At 33.2% G+C, this 21,780-nt stretch overlaps 1 long non-coding RNA gene and 1 other non-coding gene across 2 annotated transcripts; one reads left to right on the top strand and one right to left on the bottom strand.

The window, feature by feature from the left end:
* Positions 1 to 1,990: 1,990 nt before the first annotated feature.
* Positions 1,991 to 2,062, bottom strand: Trnap-ugg. Its single transcript has one exon. It is a non-coding gene; the product is annotated as a tRNA-Pro (tRNA).
* Positions 2,063 to 3,674: 1,612 nt separating this feature from the next.
* On the top strand, positions 3,675 to 21,190 carry LOC120349980. Its single transcript, XR_005570553.1, has 3 exons — positions 3,675 to 3,726; positions 19,459 to 19,587; positions 20,422 to 21,190. It is a non-coding gene; the product is annotated as an uncharacterized LOC120349980 (long non-coding RNA).
* Positions 21,191 to 21,780: the final 590 nt, after the last annotated feature.

Genomic DNA, 21,780 nt, shown 5'->3' with positions numbered 1-21,780 from the left:
ACTTTCTATTCACCCCTCCTCCCCGCAAATCAATCAGCTTTCATGATTCTTATCAGTGAATCCTTTATTGAATTTATGCAGTTAGAAATCCAAATCCGTATTGGACACGGAAACATTCTGTCAAATCGAATCACTGAGGTAAATTCAACAGCAGTGAAATTCATGATTGTCCAATATTCATTTGTTGATACGCACTCATCTTGTGCTGGTACATGGCCGTGGTTGTTCTTATTCTCATTAAAATTCATGAGTGGCTTGTGTAAATTGAATTCAGAGATCAGAAATGGCATACAGCCTACTCTCATCCTATCATCATGCTGACGATGGGAGTAATTCCCTGGTGCAATCCCTGAAGCGTGGCTCCGAATGCAAGAGAGAGAAAGAGAATTACAGAACGGGTGAAACAGAGAGAGAGAGAGAGAGAGAGAGAGAGAGAGAGAGAGAGAGAGAGAGAGAGAGAGAGAGAGAGAGCGAGAGCGAGCGAGAGTGATGAAGAAAGAGAGAGTGAGAGTGGAGTGAGAAGAGGTAAGAAAAGAGAATGCCAGAGGATCAGGTAGAGTGCATGAAATGAACTCTACGAGGAAGAAGGTCTAAGTGAGAGAGTGAGTGAGAGAAAGAGAGAAATATGAATCAATGTGATTAAACTCTTCGATGTATTATACAATTGAATGTCAATGAATCAATGAGGCTGTGTAGAATCTATTTTCAATCAATTAGTCCAAATGATAAAAATCTCTTGTAAAGTAATCCAATAGAAAAATTTCGTTTGTTATCAGAATAGAACTTCCTAAAATTATTCAAGAGATAAAATTAGTTTCTATGATACGAATTGAATTCAATTTAGTGAAAATTGATTATGATTGAGCATTGAGCAATGTCTTTGATATTATCTCATTTCATTCAAGAGAAAAAATCTTTATATTTGATTTGAAATAAATTTAATTAAGAAATATTATAATAAAATATGTGCCTTGGATACGCACATGAACAAGATTCTCGTATTGCAAAGACATGTAATAAAAGCCGCTCTTGGCCGTCCCAGACGCTACCCAACAAATCTTCTGTTTGTTGAGTTCCCCGTGCTAACGGTAAAGCAGCTCTATATAAAAAATTTAATACTGTACCTGAATAAATGTAAAAATCTATTTAAACCATACATGATGTCATACAACTTCCGAGCGCAACCGAACTATATTATAAATAGAACTGACTTAACTGTTTGCCGAAGACAATTCACTTACATCAGCAATAAACTTATTAACTTGGTACCTCAACACTTTCTAGTAAAACATATAACTAAGTCATCCATAAGAAATATAGTTGAATGGATAAGATCTGTTAATGTATCTCACCTCTTTCATAATAATTGATCTCCTTATCTTCTGTCACCTCCATATAAATTTTTAGTTTTAATTCAGGTGTTTTTTCCTAAAGCCATCTCTGTAATAAAGCACTCCTTTTGTTTATTATTTATTTTTTTTTCAATATTGATATATCGATTGAATGGTTTATTAATCTTGTAAGCTAAGATTTCTAAGATTGATACTCGTTGCAGCACACAAACCTCTGGTTTTGCTGGCAACGCCTATAAGCTAATTTTGAGAAGAATTATTATTTATTTCATGTTAATGTTTAAATTAAGTTTTTAATTGTGTTTTTGTTTTGAAAAAATTGTATTGTATTATGGCAAATAAAGAATTTGATTTGATTTGATTTGATTATGATAATTGCCTTTAGTGTAAATCCGAATGAGTGGAGTATTGTACATGTAATATAATGATAATTATATATGTTATGTAATATAATTTATATTATGTTTTAATTCAATTTATTTATTTTATTGTTTCAATATAATATCCATTGCACAGCTCTACAGTTAAACTTAGAATATATTCATGAGAAATACGAAATTGAAAAATATACTCGATTGTTTCCTAAATATAACCTTTGCATTTGTGGTAAGAAAACATTTAATCAGAAAAAAAAATTCGGGCCCGTCCGGGATTTGAACCCGGGACCTCCTGCACCCAAAGCAGGAATCATACCCCTAGACCAACGGGCCAGTTGCTGATCGACGTCGAAAATAGCAGTACCGAAGCGACGCTATTATCGACGCTCACAGTATAGTCAGGTTCATTTCAAACTTTCTGTATTGATTGAATGGGAGGTATTGATATTTTTCTAAGGAGTGCTGACAGAAATGAATCTCAATATAACAACCAATTCATATCAACTCCTGCTAGACAGTTAGATCTACTAGTTATGACAAATTGAGAGAAAGGAATAAAAGTTTATTAGCTGAACAGATAACGGAGTTTAAAATCTTTCCAGGTACTGTATGATGGAGAAAACTGAATAATAATACTCATATTGTAATAGTTATATTGGAATAATAAGCCCGCATGTAATCATGACTAAGAGACTCTAATATTTATTGAAATCTACAATAATTATATATATTGAAACCTACAATAATTATTCATTGAAACGATACAGTAATACTGTATCACAAAATTGTATAAACAATTTTATTTCTGCTAAAACTACATGTTCATTATTCAATTGATGTAACTATTCTATACTGATGTAGTATTCTATAGTATCATTCACATATTAGTCATAGACCTTGATAGTGGGACTATGACAAACAGTTTTTTTTTTTAAATAATCTGAAACAAAAGAAAGAAAAGTAAAAAAAGCGATAAGCCCGATAACATTATCAAATGTTTAGTTGAAAAGTAAACAGTTGAGCGAAGGTATTACTCATTCTCATATAATTGCGCAGGACAATTTAGCTTTTTTCTAGGTCAAGTGATTACACACTAAAAAAATCGCCATGGTACGTGATCATCTTTGTTATAGTCAAGGAAGTAACAACAAGGAAATTGAATAACGATAACCATGTCAATATTGAATAAACATTAATACAGCTGTGCTTTTCTTTTTATTTTAGTCAAGGAATTATTATTTCAATTATTGTTTCAGCAGCTACCATCTAGGCCTAATGTTCAAATCTGGAAATTATCTCATTTTCTGCTTTTTTTCAATGCAATCTTTAATCTTGCAATCTCACTAACAACTTGAAACGAATCATTTTTGTTTCAATATTAATAGTCCAGGCACCGAATGCTCAAAAAGGTATAGAGAGAAAAGTTTGGAACACAATTTTCAACTCCACAGCTCTTTCAAGGATAGTGAGAGGATTAACATATCAAAAATCCTCACCCCTACCCCCTGTGCTAAATGGGTGGGGGTGGTTTGCAAGTACCATTTTTTCATTTTCTACATATATCTCAAAAACTATGCATCTTATGAACATTAGTATTCTGTGCAAAATTGAAGCTTACAGAATCACCAAAAACTTTTGCCTCCACATTTTTCCCATATCTCTCATTACATAGTTTCTGAGATATTTGTTCTTGAAGGTGAGACATTTTTTGAAAAAAACACTTCTGCCTCCAATTTTTCCATCTTCCCGGCCTTATAATTTTTGAACGATTGATGAAAAAAATTCGTGCTGATTATGAGCTGATATAGCATAAAATTATCTTCAAATTGATGTATGTTTTCATTATTTCACGCATTCCCCTACGACTGTTGCAGCAGTTTCAGTGTTGAGAGTGAAAGTTTCTGTTGAGCAACAATAGATCAGTTGACAATGAAATTTGGAGGGAATGTTTGGAACACAATTTTCGACTTTGCTGCTTTGTTGAGACTAGTTTGGAGGTGAGCATATAAAAAATCCTAACCCCTACGTCATGTGCTGAAGGGTCATTTCCCACTTATTACTTAAATGCTTATATCTTGGATACAATGTGTTCTATTGACATAATCAACTACATAAAAATGAAGCTTAATAAATTTCTTACAAGTTTTGTTATGTCGAGGTTTTCCATAAATCCGATACTTTTCGATATATTTATGTTCTAAGTGATGCATTCTCGAAAACCCTATTTTTCTTCCATTTTTTCGGCCTTTCAAGTCTTATAACTTTTCAACAATTGATGGAACAAGGACCCTGGACTTGGTGCTGAAATGTGAATTTGAAAATATAAATAAAAATCTGGTGTGGTACACTCACACAACTTTCCTTGCTCATATTCGAAACTACGATCAGACTTTTGTATATGTGTATATATAATTGTTTTCAGAGTACTTTTACCTTTGTGTAAATTGTGAAATTCAATGATTTTTTTAGTCGTCATTTTTTTAAAGTCGTCAAAACAGCTGTTCTACAGATGAAATATCTCGACTATGTGTTCTTTTTATGAACTGCTCTACCTACCTACCTCATGCACGAGAAGGAGGCTACAAAGTCCATTTCTCAAGGATGGGGTGGACCCCCCATTAGTTTCCCAGAAAGGAGACTCATGCCAGTTAATAGAGCTGATAAATAACTATACAGAGTATGAATTTGAAAAAAATCGGTCAAGTTATTTTGAAAAAATCGTGAAAAACATGGTTTTTTAGTAATTATCCGCCATTTTTCTCAAGAATATTACGGAGCTCCTGCAATTTTCCAAGGAAAAAACTCATGTCATTTGATAGGACTTATGAATAGCTACCCATGGCTTGAATTTGAAGAAAATCGTTAGAGCCGTTTTCGAGAAAACCGTGAAAAACCTGGTTTTTAGTCATTATCCGCCATTTTTCTCAAGAATATTACGGAGCTCCTGAAATTTTCCCAGAAATGAAACTTATGCCAATTGATAGGGCTTAAAAATAGCTATCCATGGTATAAATTTGAAGAAAATCGTTGGAGCCGTTTTCGAGAAAACCGTGAAAAACATGGTTTTTTAGTCATTTTCCGCCATTTTTCTCAAGAATATTACGGAGCTCCTGAAATTTTCCCAGAAATTAGACTTATGCTAGTTGATAGGGCTTATAAATAGCTATCCATGATATAAATTTGAAGAAAATCGTTAGAGCCATTTTCGAGAAAAACGTGAAAAACATGGTTTTTTAGTAATTATCCGCCATTTTTTCCGCCATCTTGAATTGAATTTTATTGAATTTCTTATTGTCGGGTCCTCATGGTATAGGGACCTTAAGTTTAAAATTTCAAGTCGATCGGTTAATTAGGAATGGAGTTATCGTGTTCACAGACATACACACACACACACATACACACATACACACACACAGACCAATACCCAAAAATCATGTTTTTGAACTCAGGGGACCTTGAAACGTATAGAAAACTTGAAATTGGGGTACCTTAATTTTTTTTGGAAAGCAATACTTTCCTTACCTATGGTAGTAGGGCAAGGAAAGTAAAAATGTCATTAGCAAGTTCAATCATCTCATGAATTATTCTCTATACGATACACAACGTTAATGACTTAATATGATAAAAAATAAGATTAGAAAATTGAATCAAATAAATTAGTTCCATTGTTTTCATCTGATTATTCAAGTAGGAACTGTATTGTGATACGTATTAGAATACGACAAATCATCAAGTTTATTACTTAATCAAAACTGCTTATTTCAAAAGTTACACAATAGTATAATAATTCATTGAACACTTTAATCACATTTATAGACCTAGCTAACGTCTGTGATTGCTATTATAGACTTTGACGCAATGCAAAATATTACTAATGTTCTATTGTTATTCTGTTGCATCAAAAGTGAAATAGCTGTGAGAAATCTTACTGCTCTGCCTGGAGAAACTCTATCACGCCCTTTTCATAAGACTTTCTGGAATATTTTCCCAGCGATAGCGAGAGCTAAGCTTCTGGATTGATAAAGAATAATTAATAGGACCTCCAGGCTATAAGACATATAGTATTGAATTGCAGTTCTGGAGACAATTCTGAGACTATACCATATATACTGTACCATAGACTAACTAAACAGATCTGTGAGTGTACTAATCCAATCTATTCGTCAGTTTTTATGAATGCTTCTATAACAACATAAGCTAAATGCCAAGAAATAATGAGACACGAAGAATTTTTGAACGAATATAGAAGCTTCATATTGTAGACTCCAATATAATTTCAAACGCCCATATAAGGAATTTTTGAGTTCTCATGTTTTCCCTCATCTCTCTCGTTTTCCACGTAATATTGATTTGTAATTTTATCATGTGGGATTTGCTTATTTATAACCAAGTGAACTTATAAAACAGAATTGGTGGAATAATGCTTATATAAAAAATCTGGTGTGGCGCACTCACACAACTTTCCTTGCCGTTATGAAAATTGATACCTGACGCTAGTGTGCACGCACATCTCAAGTCTACTATTCAAAGATCTTAGCCAGCTGATGACAGGGGAACAACGCTGGAAAGAAACGGAGTCTGCTATCTCTTCATAGTGTATGATTTAATAGAATCAACAGTTGCCAACAGTTTGCAATTGAAATAATAACATTCTTTCGAATTTCGAGCTTATTTTCAATTTTAGGTGGAAATGTTACTGAACATTAATTGTAGAGATTTTCATGCTGAATCTTTTCCACTTGAAATTTTTTGTTCAAATAGTATCTGAAGCCTGATAATTGAAAATCTAAAATCAAACTTCGCATAAATGAGGCGGAGCTCCTGAAATTTTTACAGATATTAGACTTGTGGTAGTTCATAGAGCTTATCAATGACTATTCAAGGTATAAATTTGATCAAAATTGTTGGAGCCGTTTTCGAGAAAATCGCGAAAACCCCTGTTTTTGACAAAATTTTCATAATTTTAGCCGCCATCTTGAATCGCATTTGATCGAAATTGTTCGTGTCGGATCCTTATATTGTAAGGACCTTAAGTTCCAAATTTCAAGTCATTCCGTTAATTGGGAGATGAGATATCGTGTACACAGACGCACATACACTCATGCACACACACACACACATACAGACCAATACCCAAAAACCACTTTTTTGGTCTCAGGGGACCTTGGAACGTATAGCAATTTAGAAATTGGGGTACCATAATTTTTTTCGGAAAGCAATACTTTCCTTATATAGGGCAAGGAAAGTAAAAACTAGTGGAATAATGCAGGAGTCAAATAATCAAATTCATGATATAAAAATTATGTCTGATCACGTATTACAGAATTTGTATTTGAAGTTCAAAATTGAGTTCCTGGAAATTAACAAATCTACTGTACAGAAAGTCAGAATATAATTATCGTGAGTGGGCACCTGCTGGTCCCAAAAAATCAAATTCTTCAAGATGGAATATTCAATGAAGACAGACAACCTTTTTACTTGTTAGTTTTAAAAGTAACAAGAACAAGTTTATGATAAGATGAGGGAAATTCTAGAACTGAATCGATGAATTGATTTTGCACTTGATAAAAATGTCTAATTTTGAATCGATGAATTGTTCTTGCACTTAATAAGAATGTCTAATATTGAAAAACTCTGCCGCTCGTGGTTGGTTGAAGCACTTATATGCGTCTGTGCACTTTGAACTTAACTCAAGTCCCCTTTTCGGACAAATTTACTAAAAAGCAGAAAGCGCTTTCAGCCAACCCCCAGATCTCGATCGCAGGTTTTGCTGTACCAAGGTATTTCCGGTTTTTCGTAACCCCAACCACCACCAAGGTCATGAACGCTTTCTGCAGCAAATCATCAATACCTCTCTCTAATGCTCTCTCGCTCTCACTCTCTCTCTCTTTCTCCTTCAAATACCTCTTATAAAGTGCTTCACAACCAAACACAGCCTACAAATTTTCTTTAAGGTTCTCTCACTTTCGGCCGATTTTCTCCATAAATTCTTCTTCCACTCAGACCCTTCACTTCACCTAAAAAAAAACTCTTCTTCATGTTCTCTTTGAATTTGAAGAAAATCAAATCAATTAAAAATTGAAGATAGTGAGATGTCATCAAACAAACTTAAAATTATTCTATTACAATTAAACAACTGTCTTGTAGTATTAGAGTTGAGTTATGTTTGATATAATGGTACTTTTCCATAATGATAACACAAATTGAAATTTTCAACCACTTTTCCTATAAAGGTGGTTGACAATTCCAATTTGTGTTTCAAAATCAAATCAAATCAAAAATCAATTTATTCCCAAAAAGTTTTAACAAATCAAATAACATTTTACATTAATTTGTACTTAGTATTGTGATGAATCTTTCTAATAGATCTCATGAGAAGAGAGAAAATTGTGATTACCTTTTGAAATGAAAGAATTTGCTAAAGGAATGGTTAGCGACCGAGCGATAAAGCTTATTTATCAGTAACTGTATATTAGATAAGAGTACCGTTCTGTACCGAATATTTTCTAGAAAATTATTCAATAAAATTATAATTATTCTGCAAATAAAGCACGAATTATTTATGAATTGCTCAGTGATTTTGAGGTTACACTTTGTTTACTATCGATCAGATGTTTTTAAAACAGTTCGAACGCAGCTGACTGATTCAAAGTATTGTCAAATGTCATGCCGGTTTTCATGCAAGGTATAATATCATTCCTAAAAATTATAAAACTATCAATAAAGGACCAAGAATTTCGAATAAAAAAAAAATAAAATGTATGTATTATCGTTGAAATTATTTATTACTTAAGAAATTATATTATATGTCAAGTCTTATTGTAACTAACTAGGTCATAGCATGAAATTATATTATTGGTAAAAACTGCAGAAATTAATTATAACAGTCTCAAACATAATAAAAATTGTATAAGAATATTAATTTATTAATGATTACTTCAACTGAACCACATGGTAATTAAATCTCTTTGGCAAGCCTAAGCCAATCATAGTGCATAGAAATAGCACCAAAAAGGTGATCGTTTGAAAGCAACACATGTTAATCTACTATCAGACAACAAACCTGCCTTATCATATACGCTAGCACATGTACATTGTATGAGAGGAACTATGTCTATAAGATTAAGCAGTTTTAAGAATTACATAAATTGAATTATTATTGTAATTAAAGGAATTATATTCTACTGCCTGCCACTGACGTCACGTCTACGTCACAATCGTTCTACCAATGGCAAATTTTCATGCAAATTATTACATCGAGATTCTCAGAAGAAAGGTCTAGCCAAGAAGCTGAGAGAAAAAGACAGCACTTCCCTTTTGAAATCCTCACCGTTCAGATCTCTTTATAGTTACCAAGACCTATTCGTAAAAAATTCTTGTTCGATTTTATATGTTTTATTTGTGAGCCAATATTTTAGGCCAATCTATTTGTTATTTGTAAATTTATATTCATCAATCGATAAATTAAAAGTTTAAAGTAAATTATCCCTTAATTAATTTGGTGAAGGAGATATTTAAATTAAAATTCCCCACGTGCTGAAACCGAAGCCTGGATTGCTGCCGACCAAACGATTTTGATCTAAAGAAGAAAACCACGACCTCCAAGGAATTTCACGTGAGTTATAAGTTTAAAGGGGCCCCAATCTACGCTTCGAAAAATATTACAGTGCAGAAAACATAAATTTTTCTTCGTTAAATTATTGGCCACGCCGACAAGCGCTTTAGCATTTAAGAGCCTAGAATTTATTCATATAGAATTTCTAAGAACTTGTAGTTGATTAGCTATCCTCCGCTGCCAGAACCACGACCCCGAGCATTTTAAAAATATTTTATAATTCATTTTTTCACTATTTTTTCAAAACTGTTCAATTTTATCAATTGTAAAATTCTGTTGAATCACGCATGATATCATGCAAGTACAAGAAAATTGCTAATCATTTTTGTTAATGTTAAACCACTTTCAATCTGTAAATTATATTCTGAATCTGCACTGTGAGATCATATATTTTATTATAATATATTCCAGTTTTGTTAATTCGTTTTCTGAGTTCGATTATTTCTTCAGCCTGTCAATTATTGTGTCTGATACGTTCTATATCATCAAGAACCGATCGAATACGATCATTGAAATAATTGAATTAAGCTGGATATTGGAACAGGTCTAAGTGGATGTAGCGAGTGGGGTCAGATCGAGATATTTATTCTTTGTCCTTACCTGCTCATATATCAGCTTTTATCTGTTACCAACCTCGACTTAGGAGCGAACACATCAATTGTACAGCAGATGCAGCCAGAGATCATATAAATTCCTACAATAGAGCTTAAAACCCGACAAGACTCTGCTCTCGAAGTATATTCTGAACGATATTTGGTCCAAATACCGTATTTTTATCCTTCAGAACTTATTAGAGACGCAGTCCCGTAAATTATCTACATCGGGATTTTTGCTCGACCTGTATGATTTTGTATGCTCATTCTTCACAGGTAATAATTTTAAGGTATCCGTATTCAGTGTTTAGCGTCCGCTACACTACTTATGAAAGTTTTATCTCCATACAATCTGTCATAAGAAGAATCAAGGGTGAGCGAGTGTTTAGGCCTCCCGCGATTCCGACAACTGTATTGAATCTTGTAGTGAGTCAATCAGTCTGGTGTACACTCAGCGTCCACGCACGCAGTTACAAAATTTATAGCCTCTACACCATTGATTCAGTACAAGATTCACCCTACATGTGTGAAGCCGTTAAAAAACGCACCACATGATTTGCCGGCCCAACGTGAGGCATTTAGATACAGCACTACATGATTTGGCAAATCTCTCTACGTATGTGAGGCGAGTAAAAAATACAGCTTTACAGTATATAAGGAATCCCCCTACAAGACTGCACGTCTGTGTGTAGGGGGGAGTTCAGGAACAGTCTCTATTTACAATTATTGAATAGTTACCGTAATTACAATATTATGTTCATTAGTATCATTTTCATACATTTTAAAAATAAAAAACAATAATACTACTAATAGTTATAATATTAATAAGAATGAAGACTTCCAACTGTGCATGGACTGCGGTGCTTGGGGTCCAGGAAAATCCAAGAAATGCATGAGGAAAGACAAGAGAAAGGGAAAATTTTTTTTAAAGGGAAGGTGGATAAAAAATGAAATATATATATATATATATATAGGAATAGTCAAAGGAGACTGAAAAAAAGACTTCATGTAATTGAAAATAAAGAATTGTAAATGAAAGTTTCAAACTAATGTTTAGGTTACGGATGGTTGATCACTGTGCATAACGGGATTGGAGCAATCGTTCGGCCATCTCCCAGCCAATACGGTATACGGTTTTCAACTGTCTTGTAGTTTATCTGATTGGATGATTTATCATATTATAAAGTTATAACTCATTATTTGTTACAAATTATGAGTTATCATGAAATAGTAGGACTTCGAGCGGTTGTACTTACTAATATTCGTACTATACTATAATGCATTTCAAGAAATAAAAATTATTAACATTGTTATAAATCACCAAACCTCTTGCTAGTGTACAATCTAAGTTCCATTTCCCCCTCCACCGTTTTGAAAGATAGTCTTTACTCTAGTCTAATCAATTGAATGTCATTTTAAGTCATGCTTCATGCGTGGGCCAGCTCACGATTTCTCTATATTATGAGTTAACATCACAGAGACAAATGCATGGATAGAATTTAACGATATCTATCAATTTGAAGAATAACCGGTGACTAGCCTTGACGTGGTCGGAGCCATTATTTGCGTGGAAAAATGTTATTGATGGCATACTGTCACGGAATTGTTCATAGGTGAAGCTTTCATCTGGAAACTCACAAAGAGTATGCGGCAGTCAGCTCAGACATTGCTTCAGAAAATTCCTTATCCCATATTTTTCTATAGCAGTTTAACATCTTGACAGGCTCATTTTTCAAGGCGTCAATTGGAGTTGACGCGTATTCGATTTCTCTATTCTTCAAAAGCGTATTATGAGAATGTCTGAGGTGTTTGTATATTGTGAAAGAAATGGCCATGAATATTTTTCAACCTCAGTTTTGTTTTGGAAGTCCAGTCAAAAGCTCCTAGAAGGGGGACTATAACATAAGATGGGAATTTTGTGTGACTACTCCTAACTAGGCTATTATAAGAAGGGTTCAGAATAGCAAACAAGGTATATCAAAAGAGTTACAAAAATAACTCAGTAAACAAAACTGCGTCTCTTTAAAGTTTCTGAGGAAATCAGTGTAACTTTATTTTGTAGTTTATTGAGTTTTTCATAGTGGAAGAGAAACGGAAATGCTAATCAAAGATCATTTATTGATAAATTATCAAAAGAAATTTATCCAAAAATAAAATCCGTAAACTTTCCAAAGTACAAACTATAAAACCTTACCTCCTCAGGTTTTTCCAAAAGCCAACTTTCACTCATTAGACTCTAGGAAATCGCTTCTTCCTATTCTTTCATTGAAGTATATTCATGCAGTTTTGCGAGAGTCTTGAATAATATTATCTGAACTATGAGAATATAACTTTCGATTCTTAGAATTTATTTTGTGGGCCTGTAGGCCACTTGATATCCCTTGAAAATGGAGACACACAGTTCACACAAACTTACAAATCCGTTGAATCTAGACCAACGTGGCATAGGATGAACTTACAAAGTTTATTTATGTTATTAAAGCTTGAAGAAACTTGAGCCTATAGATGACTAAGCTCAACACATCCAAGTATGATCAGGGCCATGGATTACCTTGCTTCCCCTTGTGGTTAAGTTTCCCAGAATGTTTTCATTATTGAAGTTCGTTTGCCCTTTCAACAGGAAGATGTATAAGTTCGGAGAGTGAAGTTCTCAACACAAAATTGATAAAGGGTTATTATGAAATTCTGATGTAGTTTTTTCAATTAATAATTTAGGTGAGAATCAAACGTAAGTGAGACAATAACTCATATATTAGCTATTTTTTGAACGAACTTGTATAAGCTTTCAACTTTCCAGTGTTGAAAATCGATTTAAAAATTCGCGCTCCACACGTGATTTTTCAATAACTTTTGTTCAAAGACTTGGCTGTAGTATCGTCGAAAAATAGTTCATAAACGAATTATAAGCAGTTTGTCATGGGAAGTGGAATAGATAAAAAGCATATTACTCCGTGGATGAGTTTCTGGAAAACCATCCTTGAAGACTATTGGATAAGTATTGTAAATTTTTATATATTTGTTATGACTGACATGTTATATTTTCAAGGAATTATTTTTTTTAATTGACGCATTCTTGTACATTTTTATGTATATTTGAATAAAGATTAGTATTATATACAAGTGTATATCCTGTTAGTAGAGGAACTAAACCAATGCCATTGTCATGTGTGGAATTACCATAAATAAATAAAAGAAAAAAGCTTCTAATGGAACAGGATGTACATTCTACATTCTATAGTGCATTCTGTACTCTCTGCAAAGTGATTCATCCAAGGCGATCAAAATTGAGACCTGTGAATAGTGATAGTAAATATTATACGGTACTACAGTCGCTGATGATAAAACCAGTTCTAGAAGATGAGTTGTAAGATCATTAAAAAAGCGTCGAGATTCATCCACAGGTCGAGTTGAAGCGATAATTTTTCAAAAATTACAGCTCAGATAATTTCTTATAATTTCAATTCTGATCTATGAGCACTCTAAATGTAGTTCAAGAACAGGTTGGTTCACATGTGCATAGGTGAAGCTAAAATATATTTATTTCTCATCATGTAGAAATTGCATCTTTATAATAATTACAAGGATGATGCGTGAGATAATAGCGGTCTCAGGATAATAGTAAAATAGCGATTCATGTATTGCGAAGTTTATTATGGTATTATCATTGCTTTTTAATCCTCGTAATGCAGTTCAAACCCTTCTTCTCACTCAACGATAACGTGACTCCACTGACTAAAATGTCAGTTTCTTCATTTATTCCAGAGAGGTAGTAACAAACAATTTCAACGTACAGTAGTTTTCAGGCGATGAGTATAGTATAAGATATCTGATTATTTGCTCCATTCGAACTTATTCAAGCATTTCTTGATGGCAATTTATCCTTGAGATAATGGATTTATGTAGGCCTATTGTAGCTGGATGAAGTTTGGAATTTCGTGTATATTCAATCTTGTGTATACTTGGCCATGTTATAACATAAATGAGAGTTGATTGCTCCTTGAACTTAAAAAAATATTGATGATTTAAAGGAATCATTAAAAAAAAAATAAATTGCCTCTAGCTTGTACAACATTTATTTATTATTCGATATATCTGTAATGTAAATGATTTGTAAAAGAGGTAATATCTATTAATTATTGATTTTAGAAAATATTATACATTTTATCCATCGAGTTCAAGTTGAAAAGTGCTACAAATTATTATAAACTAGTATTATTATTAGATATAATAATATTATTAGACAATTTATACAACTATTACTCTTAAAATTTCCTTCTCCGAATATTGTGAAGGCATTCATTATTCATCATTAATTTATTGTACAAGATTGTACACATCATTAACAAGACACTCATCATAGTTATAATCATAATTGAATATAATCATTATTAAATATAATCATAATTATGACCATGAAAGAGAAACTAGGCTAAGCCTGAACCGTTCCTCTTCCGAATTTTGATAAAAAGTTAATGTTGTCCAATGTTGTCCAATATTAGGTTATGGAGGTTACACGTGACTGACACGTGATTACACTGCTTCACCGCTTAATTTACCGTCCAGGAATTGTATTATTTTAAAATGTTGAAAGTTATACTTCAATGAAAATAATTTCCTTTTAGAGTACTCAAATATAACATATCTTACGTAGTTGGGTATTGGTGAATACTTTTCAAATTTTTTACTCTATAGATGATTATTCATAGAGAGATGGAAGGTTTGTAGGGTATAATCTCTAATGCTTTTCAGGTCGACTCATGTAATTTGAGAAGAGTGATAAGTAATGAGCAGAAGGTTGGTGTTGCACCCCAAAGTCGAATATTGTTTATTGATGTTCACGCAGATGAACGATTCGGATAATGCATTCCGACTGTTTCTGCCATAGAGGAGAGTCCATATATTAATAGAAACAAAACATGAATGGCTGATGTTCGATGGAGCATGATGGGGTTGTTGTGATAGCTGAGGCAATCATGGATACGGATCCTGTTCCCCAATCTATGACAGTGGATAACAGATCACATTGTTCTTTCCACTGACTTCACACAGACTGACAAACTCCAAATGAAACCGATAGACACGCACTCACGCACATGCACAGGAGCAGCTCAAAATCATATAAACTGTTCTGATACTCCTACTTAACCTAATTAAATTTCAATTCGCCATCCCAGCAATTTATATTCGACTCTCGCATTTTGATGACGAGTTTGATGGATTTCACTAGAGTGCGTTCCACTATCCATCGTGTACCGAATTTCGAGATAGATGAATTATTCCGCATCGGCTCTCGACCTCCGACATTCATCATCCACAACGGTAAACAATCGTTCAGAATGTTTCGCCAACCTATAAATCATTCGTCGATTAAATTCAAGCTCCAGTTCGAGACTGTTGACAAGTTTCCATTACTATTGATTCGATTTTCTAATCATCAATTTATGTTTGCTCTCATATTCACTTTCTATTAGATTTAATCAACTCCTTTAAATGGATTATGGATAACAAATAAATGTATAATAATAAACATTTCGCTGTGAATGAGCGAGTTGTCTATTGGCTTACGAATTGGAAGATTCGTCGTTTCATGATACGATTTCATTCAACAATTGGATTGAATCTTATTAATAAGGTATTCATTATTGTTAACTCTTTTTTCTTGTGTCTTCGCAAGAACAAATCGTTCTCCATTTTATTTTTCTGAAGATAAGGCATTTAAAAAAAATATGCTGGCGGTTGAAGCTGTGAAGATGTTTCTTAGAAAATTCAAGAATCTCATGGATTCAGATATGATCACAAACATCTACATGGAGTTTTTGAACACTTCTCTAGAATATCAAGATCAATTCCTGGATGTCAAACTCAATCAATACAAGAATAGAATCATAATGAATATCTCCAGGTCCTCTTTCTCAAACTTAGATTATTTTCAGCGGAAGGAAAAGGGTTCAATAAGAGAATTGTTTGTTTATACAGCAATCATCCATGTTGAAAGGTTTTTTGTGCTGACGAATGATGTGGAAGATTCACCGCTATTTTGCTAGTTTTGTAATTTGATAGGGGAAAAGTGGCCACCAGGCGCTGGCTGGTATTTCACGACATGCGGTCGTATCGGTTTTTCGAGTCGCTCTGAATTACAGGGAAGAATGTGTCCCAACCCAATAAACCGGAATTCGAATGGTGAACAGCTGTGTTTTCCAGTGTTCCTTCATTCAGGATCGCACAGGTAGCAGTGGGGCCAGGGGCCAGGCTATTGATGGAATGTGCCCTTGCACAAATTTAGGGGCAGACAGCTGCTCTCGAGTGGTGTGGTAGAAAGGTGCCCTTTACTTATCATTAGGATCCTTCAGGCGTCACAACATGAAACGGAATATTCAATTACTGTACGCGTCAAGAAATTATTACCTTTCAAATAATATTTTAACTATGTTGAAATGTTCTTAATAAGTCAAAGTCAAAGTTATACGTTATAAGTCGAAGTTATAAGTTAAAAGTCGAAGTTTTCATATGAATGTTATAATTTTCATGTTTTCAATGTACTTTACTATTGTCAATGCTTACTGTTGTATAACACGTGAAAAATAATAAATTAACGAATTGGAATCTTTCACCACAGTGGCCTATAATAGACCACTGTGGCCTATAATAGACCACTGTGGCCTATAATAGACCACTGTGGCCTATAATAGACCACTGTGTCCCCAGCCTATAATAGGCCACAGTCTCCATTACAGCGAAATCATATTTACTAGAATAATAATCAAATCTATTGGATTTTTCAGAGCCCTTCATGAGAAGTGAAAGATAATATCTCCTGCAATAATTGATTTATCAGACATTACATTGTTGCTGGGGTTCACTCTACTTTGTTGTATGCCAAGTGACCAATAAAATTATGAATATTGTTACATATGTATTGTTCGTTAGAAGTACGTTTAACTGGTTATTTTAAGTGATGATCGTGTGATCGTGCCATAGGTTGAAGTCCGTTTTTAAATGGATTTGCATGGCAACTCACACATAACTTCTGATATGTAGCTAAGATTGTTGCTATTGTGATAGTGATTAATTTGTATTTTCTGCAATAAATTAATTTAAAATCTTATGATGACAAGTTTTACTTGTTGATCCATCGAATTATTTCTCAATTTGATCAAATGTTGAAGCTCATAAATGTGAGAGTCAATTTATTTTTGGAGATTAATTGATGGATGAAAAAGCATTCATTCATCAACAGCCAATAAAAAAATGTTTCTACTGGAATCAATCAAATATATGTTGATTGTTCGAGTTGAAAGTCCAATAATTTATTGTAAGTTAATAATCGGGTGTGAATATGTGGATGGATTTATTCCAGTACCGTGAGAGTTAAGGTGGGCGCACAGAGATCGTCATCGGACGGACGGCACGCATCGGACGGATCTTATCTATATAATATATAATATATAAATATATCTCTTTATAGATCTAATATCTCACTTTGTATAACATGAAGCGTAGTGCATTGGAAGTGTATTGCATTGTATAAGTGTATTACAATAATTGTATAGGTGTATTGTATTAATTTATTTATTAGAGCAAACAATACGATAGTCGGGAAAGAGAAAACAGGCTATTGCCCAAAACTTCTTCAATTCCTAATTTCTATATTGTCGGAAACTCTTTATGAAAAGAAATTTCTCCTTGGAATCAATTCTTCTTAGACTTAGGGACTAATGATTCTTTCTCGTTACGGATGATGAAGGATGCCGAGAAATAAAAGCTTACTTCAAGAGAAATATTGAAAAGTTTCCGTCTTGCCAATCGATCGATAGGGCGAATACAGAAGAGCCAATAGTGCAGAAAGCAAAAACTTACAACCAAAGCAGGATTCCTTTCTATTCCAAAGACTTGCTGCAAAGTCTCTGAGATATAGTTTACATAGTTCCAATGCTACTGAGAATCGAGAAATTTTTTATCAGCTTGCTATGTAACCAATCTATACTACTGATACACTCACTATGAATATTTTCTCGAAGATAATTGATAATTCCCAATTGTTTATTTGGTTCATGTGTCAATAGAGAAATTATGGTCCTTGTGCTCTCATATGTATCTCAAAATGAATAATCAAATAAATTTGGACAAACGCACCGTGTTATTGTTGGATGTAGAGCTGCCAACAAAATACATGGGGGACTTGAACAATAAAATTGGGTATTTAATATTTGAACGGGAAAGTGGGAACGTGCATACTTGAAGGGAAAACAAGATCATGATTATTATTAACACATCCCTCATCATCCAATTCGTTCGAGATGAGAAATTGAAAATATTTAAATCTCATTAGTCGTGAACTTCCATCCTTTGGAGCAGAATCCTCCAATTCAAATCTGGTATTGGTTCAAAAGAATAATGGAGTTATAAATATTGGATTTGAGAAACAGGGGAGAATGAAATTTGAAGTTCCAAATGATGCCTCTATCCAATCAGCAAACTTCATTTTTGAAATTTAAAAGCACTGTTAAATTTTAAAAGTGTTTGAATGAAGTTCGTTGTGGTAATCTCTAAATTATCTTATCACTCGATGCAGAAAGTGAAAGACAGTTCGATAATGATGTATTAACGCACTTCAAAGGTGAGACATCATGTCTATGATAATGTTGAACTAATATTAAAATCTATGTATCCAATGTAAAACCTAAGCTTTATTGGGTGTACCTGAAACCTGACGTAGTAATCGGGTGATAAAAAGTAGTGATTGTCTGACTGATCTGATAAAAATAGAGGAAGTTGTGACACGGTTACATGAGTTTCGCAGTCAGTAAAACGATTTCAAATGAAAGTATTTTTCACTGTCAAAGTCGAACGGTCGTTTAACCGTAGATATAGGTTACAGATAGAACGCAGTCTGATGAATATTTATTTGACAGTCACTTTGAACGAGTTCTCTTCAACATGTCTGTTCAAAAGGAAATGGCAACAGAATTAAATTTTCTGCTAGCTATGTGTATTTGACAATTGGAAGTAGGTCGAGCAATTCAAATTCTATTTGAGAGTAATATTTCGCTCACTACATTCCATATGATACTTCTTGATACTCTGTACCTGTTCTATTCACTATCGTACTATCGTAGCCTACTGTATATTACATAATATACTATGGAAAAAACTATTTTCGAGAAATGAAGGCAGCTACTACTCAATATGAACATTGAAACTTGATAACGAAGGTTCTGAGAGTTTGGGGAAAATTTAAATTATTCTCTCATCAGATTTATCTATTATGTTACATTCTTCCATGAAATTACTGTGTTATATTAACTACTTTGTTGAGGATTTGAATCTATTTTTTTTAATTCCAATTCGGTAGTGAGCTATCTGAATAAAATTAACAATTTCCGTTTATATCTCTCACTTTTTCATAATATCAGGAACTTATAACAAATAACAATGACAATAACTAGTAGGCCTAACATTAATTTCGAAAGGAAAGTGAAAAGCTGATAAGATTAATAATTCCACTGTTATTGTTTCCACAGATAATTATTAATTCTGTTTCCACAGAATTATTGATTCCATTATGTAGTGTGAGCTTGAATTCCACAAACCCACAACGGGAGGAGTGCTTAAAACATTCATAGTTGAATACACTGATCCAAAGTTCACAGGTAAGTACACTCAGATTGAAGGTAAGGAGCCTTGAACTCATGTTTTATGAGTAGTAGTTATCTTCTCAGTTTACGAGTGAAATAGTTATTTTCTCTATTCATGGGTAGTGTATTTCTACTCATTCATGTACTCCGTACACCAAGTCAACTAACATGCAACTATACACAACAAACAATAATCCGAGATGGATATTTCCATCTGAGTAGGTTTTTTCAAACATTGAAGTGATATCATTTTGTAAATCTTCTTTTGAAACGAGAATTCTCTTCTCCAACACACCCAAACACACAAAAAAAAAGAATTAAGGATGTTTCATGTTCAAAAGAAATTGAATTACTTTTGTAGTGTATAATGTTAGACAATAAGTATTCAGTCCATAATCAAAAATTAAAAAATGTAATAATGACAGGATTTTCAAAAGCAACAAAAAAAATCTTGTAGGCAGCTTTTAAACGAAAATGTTGAGTTATATATTTATCTCGATAAGAAAGGTATTCTTTGTAGTTTTCTGTAGAGGCTTCTATAAACATTTATTAACTAAACTATAGAAGATTCTTCAATAAATATGGTACACAACTAACATTTGATAATCCGAAGCTAAAATTTTTATTGAAACAGAAAGAGTAAACTGAAAAATTTTATCAACTATTATCAAAAACATGATTTCGAATGCTTTTTCCACATTATTTGTTGCTTTATAATTTTATTTTTATTAGAATTGAGTTCCTTCTTCCAACATTACTATCCAGTGTTAGGCCTCATGCATTCATAGGATGAACTATTCAAATTAAAAATATCCTGTGTATCAAATGTAACAGTTTTCTCAGTTGCAGTGTATGAAATCAATTTTATCCGAAAGTGGATACTCTGTTTAATAGCGCCTTCCACTTAGCAGAGCTGCAACACGCTCATCACAGAAGATGTGCGCTCGCCAAACAAGGACTATTCACTACACGGGCCCACAGAAAAAAGGAGGAACAGAAAAAAGGTGAAACTTTGTTCTTTCCTCGGTGACAGGACGCAGTCGAAACTGGACAGTCATCAAGTACATAGAAAGAAAACCAGTACATGGCAGTAATATCATATCAGCAATCATATGAAATCCTTATTCATTTATTTGGTCTTCAGTACAGAATTCCTCAGATTATTAATGCCTGAATTGTATCAGATTTTGAAAGAAACTCGAACTTTTGTATACGCATATTCGCCTATGCGTTCTTTGTGATAGAACGTACTGTATAACGATTCGTAATGTTTCATTAATATATTTCTGTTGATGAAGGATAATAATTTTAATTTCTGATCATGATATTACTTGCTATTATTCGCGACAAATCAAATAATTATATAAATGATATTGATTTTTTTTTCATGAACGATTTTATGTTTATATCCTTTGTCTCCAATTTGCACGTACTACAATAAGTTGATACAAGCAATACCGATGGTCACAAAACTAGAACGATAATTTATTTCATGTTTCTGTCCCATCCACCATGAGAGCATTTTTGGTCGTAAATATGGTGAAATCTACTTCACGAAGATAAAACCATCGGACATCAAACTTAACATTTAATTACCCCATTTGTTATCAATGTTATTCTGTCGGAACTGTCTAGAACAATATTATTTATTGCTCATAGCTAGTAAAACCAAACGTTCTTTCCCATTTGTGCCTAGGAGTAATATAATGATATATTTTTGTAGCAAAGAAGTATTGAGTGCAATGGATGAATTGAATTCATAGCGCAATAAAAATTATATGAATTTCCTTGATAATATAATATGTCTGGCAACATGTCGTCGTGAGTATAAGACCAAAGCAACTATCAGTAATACATTGAAATGATACAATGAAACCTACTTGTTACTGTCCAACAAACTTCCTAGTTCTTGAGAAAAACAATTTTATTAGGGAAGATACTGGGACTATTGATGATTGTCCTCTAATCTTGCTCTCCTTTAAAATGTCTCTTTGTTGGAAGAATTTGATGATCTCCACTTTGTACTTGGATTATTTTTATTATTTTCCTCTCTACACTTTTTAAAAGCATGTAATAAAAATTTATAGTCTTCCCAACGTCTGAAGCTATAAACGTCGACCAACGTGATTTTTCGATAACTGTTCAGCTACTTCTGAACTGCCACGAAAAATTGAAAATAATGTTCATACTGTATTTACATTTTACAGA

This window comes from Nilaparvata lugens, chromosome 2 (assembly GCF_014356525.2).
Source record: "Nilaparvata lugens isolate BPH chromosome 2, ASM1435652v1, whole genome shotgun sequence".
NCBI lineage: Eukaryota > Metazoa > Arthropoda > Insecta > Hemiptera > Delphacidae > Nilaparvata > Nilaparvata lugens.
This window is presented reverse-complemented; position numbering and strand designations above follow the sequence as displayed.